This window comes from Colletes latitarsis, chromosome 1 (genome assembly GCF_051014445.1).
Source record: "Colletes latitarsis isolate SP2378_abdomen chromosome 1, iyColLati1, whole genome shotgun sequence".
Classification (NCBI taxonomy): domain Eukaryota; kingdom Metazoa; phylum Arthropoda; class Insecta; order Hymenoptera; family Colletidae; genus Colletes; species Colletes latitarsis.
In genome coordinates this window covers 47,005,681-47,021,272 of record NC_135134.1, presented here as the reverse complement: position 1 = coordinate 47,021,272, position 15,592 = coordinate 47,005,681, and the positions used below count along the sequence as shown (strand labels likewise).

At 36.9% G+C, this 15,592-nt stretch overlaps 1 protein-coding gene across 8 annotated transcripts in view; it reads right to left on the bottom strand.

Moving 5' to 3' along the window:
• The window catches only part of Atp8b (ATPase phospholipid transporting 8B), a 106,583-nt gene that overhangs the window by 41,218 nt on the left and 49,773 nt on the right, over window positions 1-15,592 (bottom strand). For 4 of the 8 annotated variants that reach the window (XM_076762400.1, XM_076762358.1, XM_076762385.1 and 1 more), the window contains exon 1: window positions 13,619-14,470. The exons of 1 other annotated variant lie outside the window; for it this stretch is intronic. The gene's annotated coding sequence lies outside the window, so the exon portion shown is untranslated. Of the gene's footprint in view, window positions 1-13,618; window positions 14,472-15,592 lie in introns of those variants that run through there. 3 more of the 8 variants (XM_076762376.1, XM_076762392.1, XM_076762421.1) reach the window with 2 other exon arrangements.

The window sequence follows — 15,592 nt, the reverse complement described above, 5'->3', positions numbered from 1 at the left end:
TTATTTTGGGGATTTGCCCGATCCTCGTGTCGCGGGGTGCGCTCGCGATGACGTTCGAAGGTTTCAGCTATCGGCATGAATGAGACTTTAACGTGTGCTTTATCCTCCCTGGGATGCTAATTGAGTTAACGCCGCGAACGCCGTGTGCGGAATGAAATCTGCAACTTGAGGCTTTGCAAACGTTGCAACAGATTTCAGCGCGATCAAATAACGTTTTACGTCCGCGGAACCGCTTTTCTGCGGTTCGAGAGTTACACTTTTGAGCCACGACACGCTCCAACCATTCACTTTCTCAATACAGGCAGTTTCCTTTAACGCGAGCGAGGATATGGCGAGAAAATTAAAAAGAAAAACAATTTTTCTAGAGTCATATCACGATGTTTCAAGATCTACAATATTTTTTTTTTGCACGTACTATCTACAGGGTGTTCGGTCATCCCTGGGGAAAACATATTAATGGGAGATTCTAGAGACCAAAATAGGACGGAAATCAAGAATATTAATTTCTTGACTGAGGCTTCGTTAAAAAGTTATTAAAAAATTAAATTAAAAAATTTCAAATCATTTTGAAAAAATTATTTTCGGTTGCGGGACTCAATTACAATTATTTTTGGTCATTAGACATACCCTCGAAATCCTACCCACTTTCGATAAAAAAATTCGAGAAGATGTGAAATTTTTCAGATGAAATTAAAAAATTTCAAATCATACTAAAAAAATTATATTTAGTTACAGGGGTCAATTACAATCATTTTTGGTCAATAGACATATCCCCGAAATCCTACTCAGTTTCGAGAAAAAAATTCATTAGCGAAAATCTAATGTGGGGCCCAGAAATGCTTCCCTGAAATTTCATACATATCTTTAAAACGTCATAACTTCTGAACGGATTGCACGATTTTAATGTTTAAAAAAGCAAACTACGCGTATTTTGGTGGAGAATACGTACAAATAGCAAAAATATTCGAAAAGTTGGTCCTCGACTCCGCAAAATGAGAAAAACCCCATAAAGATGGTCCAATTTTTAAACAGTCATAACTCCTATAATTGTGAATATATTTCAATGAAACTTTTTTCTGAAGTAGAGCTTATGGGTACCTACAAAAAAGTATTAGACAATTTTTCTGTAGGGCGTTAAACAAAATTACTAAAAATGAAAAAGGAATTTTTAAGGAAAATCGACAGGGGGTGCCTAAATTTTTCGACGAAAAAAAAAAATTTTAAATCGTTCTAAAAAAATTAGTTTTAGCTAGGAGGGTCAATTACAATCATTTTTGGTGAATAAACCTACCCCCTAAATCCTACCCATTTTCTAGAAAAAAATTCGAGAAGGTGTGAAATTTTTCAATGGAAAAAAAAAAATTTCAAATCGTTTTGGAAAAATTATTGTCGGTTGCAGGGGTCAATTATAATCATTTTTGGTGAATAGACATACTCCCGAAATCTTGCGCATTTTCGAGAAAAAAATTCTGTACGGTCAGAACTTTAAACATTAATAACTTTTTAACGAAGCCTCCATCAACAAATTGGTATTCTTGATTTTCGTCTTATTTTGGCCTCTAGAATCTCCCATTAAAATTTTTCCCAGGGGTGGCCGAACACCCTGTATATACGAACGTAATATAAATCTTACTTATTCCGATTTACGTACTTTTCGACGTCGAGTATCCCCGAAGGCAATTAGAACGTGATTCTGTTCGACAACGATTAAGTTAATAAGGATCGACGGTGGAAAAGTTTCAGACTCGTGGAATTTCTGATTTCCATCGGGCTTGGAATTATTATTGCTCGAAGACGTAAGGAATCGCATGAAAACTATTTCGATTAAATCTATATACCAGAGTCTCTCGCGGGGTTACGTGTCGCCGAAGTTCCGAGTGAACGCGACATTTTCTATGCATAAACCTAATGTAATTAGTTTCAAAAGTCGCGGTGGCTTTACAGCAAATAATTGTGGGGTACCTTAGACCCCGAGGTAATCATTTACTATTAGGAACGTCCGTAACAAAATGAGTATACGGATCAATACCCGAGGGGGCTCTGTTATCGCGTAATTATATATTTGCAATTACATGCGAACCGACATACTCCGCAAGATTAACGAGAAATCGATAACGTTTCAACGCGTTGTCACTTTCGCATGTAACCGAAGGATGCGTTAATCTGCGAGCTTCGCGATTCTATAAAACGTGAACGCGACCTGTCGCGGCGTAAACGTAAAGCAGAGATACGAGTGCAATGTAATAATGAGTTTCACGATGAATGAGATAACGAGAGGACATGGAAAAAAAAAATGTTAAACGATCAAAGAGAACTTTAATAATTCAAAAATCGACGTGTCGCAACGTTATCGCCGAAGACGGAGCTGAGATTATCGCTGACACACAGAAAATGGCACCCAAGGCGATCCAGTTCATTAAAAATTGATCGTTGTACGTAAGAGAAAAATTAGATTAACGATACAACTTCGTTTTTTTAATAACAATTTCGTCGATCGAGTAGTTCCTCAGGAAAAGGACGTAGGATTTCATAAATGTTAGATTTCTTAAGTAAAAATCAAGTATCACGATTGAACGAAATAGGAACATTAACAACGTGCCCTTTTTCCAGGGAATGCATTAACATCGCGAATTGAGTAACATGCACATCGTAGTTGACATTTTTGACGCGCGTAATCTATTATCGACAGGTCGAACGCATTATTGCTCGACGATAAAAGAATCAAGAACAGCGATTGCAGGGACGACGCAAACATTCGTATAAATGGCGATCGTAAAAAGTAATTGTTGCTTCGATACAGATTAACCGTGACTCGTTTTTTTTATAAAATAAATGCTTAAAAGTCAGTACGATTTAGGGGGCATCGCGACAAGCACTGTCTTTGTTGCATTTTACTACCAATGATAATAATTAAATTATTTGTAAATAAAATTACACTTGCTTAGAACATACTGTTACGTTGTTTCGATTATATTTCCCATCTAATAATTGTTTATGTAATGCATAGAATTCCTCTTTGAATTTTTCTTAAACAGTTCTACGCATTCGATTCTTTTTTCTTGTTCTTCAATTATTTTCGTCTTCATCAATCAGTAAAGTCATTAAAGCCAATCATTCAATATTAAACTCTGACATGCTGCTTTTTATGGAATGTTCTGTGTTGCGTAAGTGCTATGCCGATGCGTTGTTGATGTCGTACTGATGTCGATATAACATATCGTTGACCAATCGGAAAAATATCCTTTCTATTTAACTAACACTTATACTAACTATACGAAATCTAAAATTGAAGCTAATATTAAGAGGACCCAGATGAAAGTTAATTTAAATATACACATTTAAAATTAAATATCAAACGAAGAATGAAAGTTGAATTTATGTTTATCCCTTAAATAAAAATAAAAATCCCAGAATTCAATAATCCGCAAATAAACGTCACGAATGAATTATTAACACTTTGCTTTTATGCACTGGTTTGATCAGTCAAGGATGCAGACAATACTGTTTAGTCTACGCGGTGGGTGACCAAGACAAAGTGTTTAGATCATAATCTTCCGATTTCTAAAACAAATACACATTGCGTACTCGGAAAATACGCAAAAAAGTTTCTTCATCTCAAACTATTTGTAAGTCAATGAAGAAAACGAAGAGTCAAAAACATATTTAAAATATTACAATTTAAAAATAGGCTGATATCAAAATACCGCGTTGAAATGGATATTTTAGAAACAATATACAAGTGAAATAAAAGAAATTCACCAAATTGCTGCGAATATTTTCGTTTAAAAGTGAATCGAAACGAGGATAATTAATTATTAAACTCGTAGTAAATTTGTAGATGTAGTGATTTAGTTTAAAATAAATTCTCGAGTTGAGACGTTAAGAGAAGCAAATTTAGTAGAAGATTTGATGGTTTTGACTCGCTTTGAAGCTAGGATAAAAGAATATGGCGTTTGCACGAACCGTCTTCGTTTCTATCTTTCTAACGCGAAACTCTCGAAGTTTGAGGCGTTTGAAAGAAATGTATCATTTCAGTACGACAAATTGCCGGGGCAAATGTTTGACGATGATAAGGAGCAAACGTATTTGACGACGTTGCATATATCATAATGCTAAACATCGCTGTAAAACAGTCGAGATAAGGGAATTCAAGGCGGTAATACTCGGTAAGCGCCAGTCATCGTTTATCGTTTCGAAAAAGGTGATCAATAATTCGTATTCGTCTCTGATGAATTCACATACAGGGTGTTCGGTCAACCCTGAAAAAAATTTTAATGCGAGATTATAGAGGCCAAAATAAGACGAAAATCAAGAATACCAATTTCTTGACTGAAGCTTCCTTAAGAAGGTATTAACGTTTGAAGTTCCGCTCATACTGAATTTTTTTCTCGAAAATGCGCAAGATTTCGGGGGTATGTCTATTCACCAAAAATTATTGTAATTGACCCCTGCAACCGAAAATAATTTTTCCAAAACGATTTGAAATTTTTTTTTTCCGTCGAAAAATTTCACACCTTCTCGAATTTTTTTCTAGAAAATGGATAGGAATTCAGGGGTATGTCTATCGACCAAAGATGATTGTAATTGACCCCCACAACTGAAAACAATTTTTTCAGAACGATTTAAAACACATGAAATTTCAGGGGAATCATTCATTCATGATCAGACATTATATTTTCGGTAACGAATTTTTTTCTCGAAACTAGGTAGGATTTCGGGGGTATATCTAATGACCAAAAGTGATTGTAAATAACCTCCACAACCGAAAATAATTTTTCCAGAACGATTTGAAATTTTTGAATTTAATTGTTAATAACTTTTTAACGAAGCCTCCATCAACAAATTGGTATTCTTGATTTGCGTCATATTTTGGCCTCTAGAATCCCCCATTAAAATTTTTCCCTGGTATACAAAGCTTGTGTACGACAGAAATGATTTTATTAGCGAACGATTTCATGTTCCGTACCCTTTTGAGTTTCCCTCTCTCACGTCCGTTGCAGGTTTCGCGATACGATACAACTTTATTCATCCGGACGCGTTATCGCGAGTCAGGTACACAACGCACGCGTTCCGGATAATAAACGTTCATCGACAAGGAGCATCGTTCAACTGACAATTTCTGATTTCGATAAAATTTGACGCACAGACAGACCATTGAAAAGTATCGCGCCTCCATTTTTCCCCCACCTTGGACTGATACTCGAGCGCAAGGGGTGAAAACTACCCTCACCTGTTTAAACATCTGAGAAAATATATCGAACGCGATAAAACTCTTCGCTTTCATAACTTCTGCAGTATGGAAATCCACGACACGAAGTGTCTCTGTGATATTATTCGAGGCTAAAGAAGTTTCTTGAAATTTTATATTCAACTCCTGATGGTTATAAAAATATGTATTCGCTAATATTTCATTGGTTATATATGTAACTTATAAATGAGATTATTTTCTTTACGTTTTAGATTTTTCTAAAAAAGGTCATGAAATATTTGCAAACAATGAATTTATACAGATTGAAAATTAGCTTGAATGGCATTTCTGCAGATGCGACACCGAGCTAAAAAAAACTTAACAAGACGGATGGATAACGACTCAACGATCAAAAGTATAAGTGAATCACTTTTATCAAAGGAAGTAAAGTTCTGAATTCAGAACATTTTTAGATAGCTTTACTTCCTTTGATAAAAGTGATTCACTTATACTTTTGATTGTTGGGTCGTTATCCATCCATCTTGTTAAGTTTCTTTTAGCTCGGTGTTGCGTCTGCAGAAATGCTATCCAAGCTAATTTTCAATCTGTATAACTTCATTGTTTGCAAATATTTCGTGACCTTTTTTAGGAAAATCTAAAAATGTTCTGAATAAATTGTCTACGGAGTGATTCATATCGCCAATATGATTATCATTAAACCTTGAAAACGCACAGAAATCTGGTTTCAGTGTTCTCGTTTTAGAGGACAGGATTTAAATGATCGATCGTCTCGCGGATGATAATTTTAAGAAGGTTTCCGATGTAAATTCTTTCTTTTAAAATGGAATATTATGAATTTTATTCAACAGAGCGGTAGTGTTTAATGTATACGCAAGTAAAAACATCACGATTGAAAAAGTAAACGCTTAAACGTTTCTGTTTTACATTATATATTTATGAGAGTATTAATAACGAAAACGAGGCCAAACACGATCTCGTTCGGACTATTTTTAATTTAAGTATCGTAGGAAAGTTTGAAAAACTGGTTAAAAAAAATAATAAAAAAAAAATACAAACTTTAATCTTCATTGGTTCGATAAAATTCGATCCAATGGAAGTTCAGGGTCGCCGTGCATGTTGATAGATCGCTTTAATCGTCGAACTTATGTAACACGATAACCCCAACGTTGAACTCATTTTTATACGAATTTTTTTCAACGATTTAACAGAGAACAAAATCTGACAAATGTCGAGGTTTAAAGAAATCTGCTAAAATTCTCCAAGGTTCTACAGGTGGGTCAAAAGTTAACTGTTAAATAATTGCTAAATATACTCGAGCGTATATGCATTCATTCAAATAAATTTAATATTTATTCATCACAAATCATCTATTTATCCTATACCTGTAGCAGAGAGATACTTTAAGTAAGAACCACTGATTTATTAAGATTGTAAATTTATTAACCGGATAACGATTGTCGAAAACAATTAGAAAGAAACGTTCAACTGGCATGCCTTTCGACTCTGATCGAAGTAACGAGCTCCAAAATCGCGATAACAGGTAAGATCTTATCTGGAATACACGGGAGTACACATACCACCTGTTTGCTCGCACATGGATCTCGACGAGCGCGTGTGTTTCGCTTCTAATTTCAGAGATTCGACCATGATCACGTACGACAATTTTAGTCCGAGTTGGTGTCAAATTCCGATACAAAAAAGAAACTCTCCACTACGATCGTTTATTTTAATAAATAATAACGCACAGCGATTTGTTCGAGAACGAATCATAACGAACGACTTTAGTTACAATTTAAGCAACTAGACAACGAATTAAAATTACAGAAAACGATTCACAACATTGCAAGAAGTATTCGGGGCTAAACTAACTGTCTTTAGTACTAAAGTCGGTTTAGTTACCATTTAAGCAACTAGACAACGAATTAAAATTGCAGAAAACGATTCACAACATTGTAAGAAGCATTCAGATGATCATTGACGCTTAAAATTCTAATGCAACCGACCATACTCTGCACAGTTACCGATGAACCGAAAGATATGGCGGAAGAATAAAGCATCGTTCAATCGAATTGTCCGTCGTCTTCCATAGACTGGCACCAGCCGTATAAATGACTAATATGTCTGAAACGGCCGTGATCCCGCGTTAATATCGCCCGATTGTGTAACTGTTGACCCAGAAATAAGTTGAAAGGCAAACACAAGTGGCGGTCGATCTTGAAACTCAAGATTTCAGGAGTCGGGATTTTCTCAGACGCCAGGATATTGTGCAGTCGGTTGAGAAACGTAAATCGCAGACGAAAGGTCGATCGAGCGCTTGCGAGAGAAACGGTCCCTCTAGCGGCAAGTACGGGAAGCAATGGACCCGCAGATCCTTGTTCCAGCTAATTGACGAGTAAAAAGAAGGCACTAGTCCACGAAAACACGGAAAACAACGATAGTGGTAATGGAAGCAACGCCTTAACGAGTGCAGAGAGACGATCAACGAAGAAATAACATTTTTGGACGTCTCGATCGCGCGCGTTTAAGCTCCCGGATGACTCACTTACCTCCGTCCCATACATGAATAATCGTTCTAAAATTATCGGCTAATAAAATTTCGTTTTATGACACGATTAGAAACGCAACGTGTGTAATGGATCCGCTCGAAATAATTAGCGGATCGTTTATAGACGAACGACCTTTATAGCGCGCGTAATGTATTCGGTTGCTTTAAGAGCCACGATACGTTGTACGAAATGTTTTTAGCACTCGTTTGGTTGAAATTTACCTGGTAAGTGGGGCTCGTTAAAAGGTACGAAAGAGTATTAAGAGGAAACGGGGTCACCGATCGCAGATGGATATCGCTAGAATTCACGACGAGCGTTTATAAATCATGTACGACGTTATTAATAATGCATCGATCGTGTGTCGTTTCAAAATCGTCAGCGTCGAGCTACGCGGGATATTCGAGGGTTTACGAAAAGGAACGAGACCGATGAACATCTGCTCTGAAACTAATAGGTTCACACGTGAATAAATGGTTTTTTTTTGTTACGAGATAGCGTCTCGCGGAGTCAGCTATTATTTATAAAGCTTAGTCATTAGGGTTGTATATAAACTTATCTTATAAGTGATGTATCAATCGTTGACTCGTTGAACTATGAAGATAGTGGGTCTTCTGAAGCACAGTTTTAATTCTTAAATTAAAAACTAAATATTTTTGGTATTGTGTATACATATAGGTTCGTTGGAGATCTATTGATCTTATTTTGGGGGGAAAAGATCGTCAAACTTTCTCCAATAAAAATTTGAGACTAAGAAATAACGAAGGGTCTTTTTTCTTTTATTCACGGGGCAGTAAAGAATAAAAAAAATTCCATGATGGACGCCGTCGTGATCAGAGCCTCGTTAGTTTTAGGAAACCGCGCGTAAGATTTTGCAAATCTATGTTCGAAAGTGTGCTTCTGGAGGAACTTTTATTTGAGAAGATTAAAAGACGGAAAATCGATTTGCAAAGGTTCGCGTAACGTTCGTCCGGAACGCGAAACTCGGACTCGATAAAAAGCTTAGTCGACGATCTAATTATACGGTTCGATTCGCTCTCGTAAATTCTTCGTAGTGTCGGGAGTATTGTAACGTTACGATAACGAACGAAACAGGAAACAAGCACGCCTGATAATTTCCAAGCCGCGATGTAACTGCACGATGCCCGGGATAAAGTCGTCGATTCGATAAGAAACTGTCCCGAGCAGATCGTTACGCAGGTGAAAAATGGTAGCACGTTTTACGTTCACGCGTAACGTATCATCTGTTTCACGGCGAGACAAAAGTATTCTCCCACCGAATGACGGAAGCTCATTTAGAAAACAGCCGGGCACGCATGATGCATGCATTCATGATATCACGATTGGCCGACTGCCAATCGTATTCGCGCACTGTCTACTTTTACTCGACTTTATCGCATCCCTCAAAACATTCCGGACGATAATTCCGAGCTACGATCATTTTTAACCTTTCACCGATCGAATCAGTCGACCAACGTGCTCCACGTTTCGACATTCGTTCGATCCTCGATTCTTGGACGATGTTTCAGATTTTCCTAAAACCTACGCAATGTGTTTCCTTTGACCAGAAACGATGGAATATTTTGTATAGATATCGAATGTTTAATAAAATCGGAAGAGAAAGGTTTGGGTTAAAAATGTGAACGAAGAAAATGAGACACGTTCTGCAATAGTTCCCGAGGATCTCGTAAAAATTTGAGATCGACAGTTCCATTTAGTCGAACTAGAAAAGAGTATGGCCCCCAAAAGATTACTGTTGTCTACGTCTTCATTGTAAGTCTGCACGCGAATTAAGTTCCAAACCAAAGGTACTCGTTATGACAATTTATTATTCCATTTCTAGAATGCATTTTCTTTTTATTTAATTTATATATAGATAAATTTATGCGTAATATTCGCCACACTTATCATTAACTTTGTCGAAGATTTCTTTTTCCACCTGGGGCGTAGACACGCTTCTTGATCGCCTACGGGAGACGCAACCGTCTGTGAATGGGGGGGAATAACGTACTACGAACCGGGTATTCCACGTTCTGGAGGAAAATGTTCTTGATACAGTCGACATGCTTCGTGTTCATTTCCGTTTGGCAAGCCCGTGTAACGCATTTCGATTTTTTAAAAGAACCGTAACACGATTGTTCTGCTGCTCGTAGAACGGTACTCTCGAGATCGAGACAACAAATCTTACTATTAGTAAACACGTGCACTAATGCAGAATACAATTCTCAATACTCTTCTCTATATCATTGTGAGATTATTACCAATGCATTGACAATGTTTTTCCAATAAAAATGAGTCCAAACACGACCATAGTAGTTCTATTTTAATGATGAACTACTTGCAACTGCTTCAAACAAGAGTGACAATTTGGATTAGTGACAAATCCTACTATTATTTTTAATACTCTTCTCTATATCTTTGTGAGATTGTTACCAAGGCATTGCCAATATTTTTCCAATAAAAATGAATCCAAACACGACCATAGTAGTTCTATTTTAATGATGAACTACGTGCAACTGCTTCAAACAAGACTGTCAATTTGGATTACTAACAAATCCTACTATTATTCTTAATACTCTTCTCTATATCTTTGTGAGATTGTTACCAAGGCATTGACAATATTTTTCCAATAAAAATGAGTCCAAACACGACCATAGTAGTTCTATTTTAATGATGAACTACTTGCAACTGCTTCAAATAAGACTGTCAATTTGGATTACTAACAAATCCTATTATTAGTAAACACGATTCTTAATATCTTTGTGAGATATTACCAACGCATCGACAATGTTTTTCCAATAAAAATGAATCCAAACACGACCCTATTCGTTCTATTTCAACGATGAACTACTTACAACTGCTTCAAACAAGACTGCGAATTTAGATTACTAACAAATCCTACTATTAGTAAACACGATTCTTAATATCTTTGTGAGATATTACCAACGCATCGACAATGTTTTTCCAATAAAAATGAATCCAAACACGACCATAGTAGTTCTATTTCAACGATGAACTACTTGCAACTGCTTCAAACAAGACTGCGAATTTAGATTACTAACAAATCCTACTATTAGTAAACAAGATTCTTAATATCTTTGTGAGATATTACCAACGCATCGACAATGTTTTTCCAATAAAAATGTATCCAAACACAACCCTAGTAGTTCTATTTCAACGATGAACTACTTACAACTGCTTCGAACAAGACTGCGAATTTAGATTACTAACAAATCCTACTATTAGTAAACAAGATTCTTAATACTCTTCCCTATATCTTAATGAGATTATTATCAACGCATGGACAATATTTTTCCAATAAAAATGAGTCCAAATTAAACAAGGTCGTGTTTACTCACTTTCACCGAAAGATCCTCGGGCCAATCTATTAGTAATATTGTTATAAAAATCTATAAATTTCAATTCCGTCTATAAATCAATGATATCGTTGCTTCGATCTGGTATGAAAGTTGTCGCTCGAGGGGAGGGATAAGTACGTATGACAACTTGACAGGGATTACTCTATTGAGACTGTCCGTCATCGATCGGTCTTGGCTGGTACCTTTTAGGAATTTTTTTTTGACGGACAGTGGACAATTTGAATCCACGTCGAGGGTGGTATCGAATCGTGTTGGTAGATCGATGAGATACGAGAGAAATGAAAGTAAATGACGAATGTTAATTTAATCGTGGAGATATCGCATGGCTAAGAACGACAGAACAAGTGCGATGTTAACGTTTCTCCCATCGATCGCGCGTTACAATGAACTCTTTTCAGTGCTCTCGAGCCTCGGATATTGATCCTAACGAATCGTACGGGATGATGATCGTACGCGACCAGTCTTCTGCACCGGGTACAAATCTGTTTAATGGCAAGGCGAATCGATTGGGAAACGGTACCCTGGGGACTGCAGTTTAATTACAGTAAGAAGCGGAATGTGAAAGGACCAACCACTTGATAATTGAGTCGTTTAATATCACGTGCGAATTAAACAGTTAGCAAATAGCGTACGTACGCATGCACTTTATAAATATTGAAAAATTCGAGTCGATGATTAGAAATATTCCAATGTAATTTTCGCTAATTTTTTTTTGTGAAAAAATGCATTTATAAGAAACTGCTATAATTTTCCAACGAGAGTCTAATATGTATGTTTACCCTAATGATACGCGTTGGTTGAAACGATGCTTGAATTACTGGTTTCATAAAATAATGGATACTTGATCTACTCTTCGCGTTGGATTGACAAGATTTATTTTAAAGTGCATTTGAGTGACAAACACTTTACTAATACGTATTCTGTTTACATTGAACGCTTAAAAGGTATCACAAGCATCTGGTAATTTCTTGGTCAGTGAATACCAAATATATTAGCATTCCATATTCAATAGCTGTGCAAAGTGCAAAATATGTACTCTTACTTCTTTCGGTTTTAGCGTCCGATACATTTTAATTTAGCTAACAAAGAACCAATACGCGGTTCGAGACTAAACTTTTATTAGCGAAGTTAAATGCAGAATTAAAATAGTTGTTTTCCCCAAAAAATTCCAATTTTAAAGGATTACGCGAACGTTAGTGTGGTATTGGTAGAACCACGTGTGGTTCCGTGGGTCACGTGTTTGACTCGGATCAGAGACGGGCAAAATTTTATCGAAACAACAGAGATGCAATTTATTCGCGACATTTTGTTCGATCGAGCAATTGAATTTTTATTCGACGTAGAGGCGTCCAGTTTGTTTCTTTTCTCGACGAAAATCCAGAATTAAACGCGCGAACGTTTTTTGATACGCAAGAACAACTAGCTTCCAGACTAAAAATATACAAGGTGTCTCAGGATATCTATAGTAACGTTGGTTCGCGCAATAAAGATGTTACATAAATAAATGAATCATTGTTTCTTCCCTTTTCTTAGACGAACTGGAATATAAAGGCTCGAATTCAAAAACAAAATGTCCTCGACATGTGTCGCGGTACGGAATCGAGAATGAATTCACACGTGTGTATTTTCCTTTTGGAAAATTTTTATTTATCTAATATTATACTTGTAATTTTTACTTGTGGTTGGTTCCAGATTTTTAATTCTTTTTACAAATGTTCTAAAGGTGTTACAAAACAGTGGTTACTTCCATAAAATTTCTTTTAACATCGATATTATCATTTTTCTACTTATTTTCTTCCTTCGTATCCATATATTTTCATTTGCATACATTAATATGTATTGTATTCATAATTTTGCGAAAGGTAACATCTATTATCGAACTAATTATGCTTACATATCAAATAACGTTTGAATGCGTAATTCTAAAATTTTTATGTAACACTAGAATCCATTCGTGATTTCTAATAAGAATTGTAAAAAGTTTACTCGACCAGATTTTTGAAAATTTACCGTAGTTTTCTATAAGAAAATAAGAGAAACAAATATACCATAATTATTGGTAATTCTAAGGTTAAGCAAATGTTTCGACTCTCAACACGTGGATTAAATAGTTTCTGGATAAATGCTCTTTCCTTCGTCTCATATAATACAAACAATAGCAGGAAAACTAGTTACATTAAAAAATCCTGTTGAAGAAGCAACAAGTGATTTTTTAAAAATGTATAAAAATCTCTCTCAAAGAATGACGCAAAGTGATAATATAAAATTACCACAAAAAAAAAATTTTACTCGACAGGATTTTTGAAAATTTACCATAGTTCTCCATAAGAGAACGAATAAACACTTATTTCTATCGCATTATACATTTCAATTTCTTCGGTAATAATTGTCAATAGTTCCAGCGTCGATCGACCAACCAAACTTTTATCATTCGTTAAGAAAAATTTTGCCCGCCTCTGTCTCGAACAAGGATGAAAATAATATACCTTGAGGACCACCAGGAGTCATGTCTTCGCATAGTAAAAGTTTCATCTGACGTTTCCACGTTTCGTCACCAAAAACTTGCGGCACGTTCGCCGTTCCCGAGAGACTCGTACGACGACCGTGGTCCCATGCTCGTAGAAACACCGTGCCGGACAAAAGATTACGGACACACGAGAAACGCTTCCTCGAACACCCATTCACTGTCCGCGTCGCAGATAAGAGACAACGTCTTTGTTCATTGATCGTAGATACCTACAAAGCCTCTATTCGAAGCGTCGCTCATCCGGCGTGCCTCGTAATCGTAACACCGTACTGATCCCAGTGGGTCAAGGTTGCGAGAAATCCTTCGCAGCGATCGACCACCTTCGACTCCGTGGAACACGAGGTGTTTCGAGCGCGCACGAAATCACGTCCGACTTTCGAAACTCGCGCCCCCGCGAGCATTTCCAGCCGATTTCGGCCACCACCGTGTTTCCCTCGACGAGGTTCGATCCCTTCTTCCGGCGCTCGAATCGATCGAAGAGGCTGGCGAACACGGCGAACTCCGCGGTTCAACGACCGTTCGAAGGTTTAAGAGAAAAGAAACAGAAAACTCCCACGCGCGATTCTCGAAAAAACACGAAACAGAATCGTAGGGATTCCCGTCGCGGAACAACAACACTCGCGGACGCGTGTTCCCTTCGTCGATTTTCTTTTCCACAATTCGTTCGTTGGGATTGCTCGATCGTCTCGCGGTGGAGAGAGGCACACTTTGGTAGAGATCGACGAGGATATTTGAACGTCACGTCGACGGCCCTCGTGTCTCGCGAAAGGAGCGGAGCGTTTGTACGCGAGCACCGATCGTAAACGCCGTCCGGTCGCGAGCATACGCCATTCTCGACTGACGGTTAAAACCGCGAGGTGGCATTTCTCTCGTCTATCGGTGCACCCCCCTCCCCTGATACTTCGCGCGATCGCGGAAAAGCTTGTGACGAGGAAACCAAGAGGGGTGGGAACGCGCGAACGACGCCCGACAGAAAACCGCGAATGTCCGCACGCGTCGTTTTTAATTGGAAGAAGGGGGTACATAGACGAATAAGCACGTTTTAAGTGCCGTTAAAGGGTTATATACAGAGCCTGGACGCTCTAACGGAACGTTTCGAGTCTGTTCGATTCTATTTTTTTTTTTGCAGAACTATTAATTGGGGGAAAAAATTTTTTACGCTGGAACAATGGTTTTCGATACAAACAACGTATCGTCAGATTTATCTTACGCGTAAACATTTCTTATCAGATATTTAGTTGATAATAATGAGTTTCTTTGATTTTTTTTTGTACAACTATTAATGAGAGAAAAAATTTTTTAAACTAAAACAATGGTCTTCGATACGTATGCAAGCGACGTATATTTTTACCTGTTCCCTACGATCGTTTAAACTTTTATTTAGTCACAATTAATACAATTATATAAGCAATCTATAATTTGTATTTCTTTTTTCCTCTTTATATTTGGATAGAAATTATATCGCAATAATTATATCTGTAAATGTTAATTTATCACTTTTTTATATACGTTTGTTTCACTCGTTTTTTATTGCCATTATTCTAATTCTATTTAGGTTTCTTTAACGTAATAATTGCATAGCAGATCCTCGACTTTTTTATAGCTTTGTGTACGTTTCTTTACACATGGTGTAATAAAGACATTATCATTATTGTTGTTATTCTTTTTTATAGAGAACACAAATGTCAAAACTATAATACGAGAGTTTACGTAAACGAGCACACCTAACGTCTAAACGCGTTATTTGCATTTTTGCCTAGCTTTGTAAACTGTTATTATCATTATTAAAGTGTACATGTAGGACAGTACAATGAATAATTTTGCATAATAGACAACGCAGCCAGAGGCTGTTTTCGAACCTCGAAAATATTACACGAACAATAATTACATAAAAAATAGGCACTGCAAACATACGACGTTCGATAGTACATGA